The following is a 1,927-nucleotide window of genomic DNA, read 5'->3' on the forward strand; positions in this document are numbered from 1 at the left end:
GTAGTTCAAGATATAACGTGGTGCCATAACTGGAATATTGTGTATCTCAAAATAGGATGGAGGATTATTATTCACCAAAGAGAAACCAAAAGATGAAAGAGGATTAAAAACTAAAATCACAAATTGTGATTCATATTCTCAAAGCTATTAAAGCTAATCCTCACTATGTGTTTCTCTCTAATTTGATCATATATAGGTGGAGAAGAAAGAGTTCTATTTATACTAAAACTTACATAAATCCCAAATTGATATGAATGTTAAAAGATGGGTGTTTTGACCTAATCGTCTTTCATGGGTGTGAAGGAAATCATTCACAACCATGAAAAGGCACACACAAGGTTTCCCTTAGCCATTGACTGCCCTACATGGGGATGAAACATCCTTCCCAAGTATGAAGAGCAAATGCCCAATAGCACGTTAATGCTAATGGCCATATTTTTTGTATTTCTTCCATGTTCTATTTCGTATCACATTTTTTCACATATACACTAGCTACATAACTTGTTCAGACGAGATGAATGACTATCATTATGCTTTTAATGGATTCTCCATTCATTAATTAACTATTGCACTATTAGGACTTTATTATGCTTCCAAGCAAACAAGCTCTCGTATTAAACTTACTTTCCAACTTCACTAAGATCCTTATGAATAGATTCAATCCTATCTAACCATATGCTATTTGTGTGATACTCAATAAGATTAACATCAAGAAACTTTCCAAGTCGTTCAACAAGTGATGTGAAAGTGGAATAAAACTTATGGTTCATAATTAACGACGTTCTAGGAAGCAAGGAAGTCATCGTACATTACTAATCACTATAATCCTGAGGGTTTTCACTGAGAACACTTTCTTCAGAAATCCAATGGTAAAAGTGACATCGGTCAAGAACCCATTGCTCAAATTATTTTGGTCAAGACTTGGTCATTACATAATTACATTTTGGAAATATATCGTTGACGAATTTCCATGGGCTATATTTACCAACCATATACATCTGAAAGATTTGGTGACAAACCACTTTTGCAAACGTATTATAGAAGGATCACTACTAGAAAACTGGGCATTTCCGGCGGATTTCCGGCAGAAGTCAAAAAAATTGACTTTTATTGACTTCCGTCGGAAAAATTAAAGTGGTTGCTTTTCCGTCGGATTTCCGGCGGATTTGTTAATTAATTGTTAATTAATCTTTAAAAATTAATTAATAACTGAAAAAAAATTTAAAAGGATAAATTCCGGCGGATTATTTATAAAAAAATAAAAAAATATTTAAAAAATTCTTTAAAATTAAATCCGCCGGAAAATATTTTAGAAATTTTTTTTTTTGAAAAATCAAAAACCCTTTTAATCTTTTCCGGCGGATTTCCGGCGGAAAAGTAAATATTTTTTTAAAAAAATTTAAAATTTCCGGCGGAAAAGTAAATATTTTTTTAAAAAAATTTAAAATTTCCGGCGGATTTCCGGCGGCATTTTGAATTATTTTTAAATTTTTTATTAAAAAAGAGTAAACATTTTTCCGGCGGATTTCCGGCGGAAAAATAAATATTTTTTTTAAAAATTTAACATTTCCGGCGGATTTTTATTTTTTTTATTAAAAAAGGAGTAAACATTTTTTCGGCGGATTTCCGGCGGAAAAATAAATAATTTTTTAAAAATACTTTAATATTACCGGCGGATTTCCGGCGGAAAATTAAAAAAATTATTTAAAAAAGAAATAAACAAATTTTCCGGCTGATTTCCGGCGGATAATTAAAAAATTTATTTAAAAGAGAAATAAATAATTTTTCTAAAAAAAATATATACAATTTTCCGGCGGATTTCCGACGGATAATTAAATAATGGACCGTATTGGGCTTTGATGGATTGTATTGGGCTTTAATGAACCGTATTGGGCTTTAATGAACCGTATTTGCTTTAATGGACCGT

Source organism: Cynara cardunculus (genome assembly GCF_001531365.2).
Source record: "Cynara cardunculus var. scolymus isolate 2C chromosome LG 3, CcrdV1, whole genome shotgun sequence".
In the NCBI taxonomy this organism is placed as follows: Eukaryota; Viridiplantae; Streptophyta; class Magnoliopsida; order Asterales; family Asteraceae; genus Cynara; species Cynara cardunculus.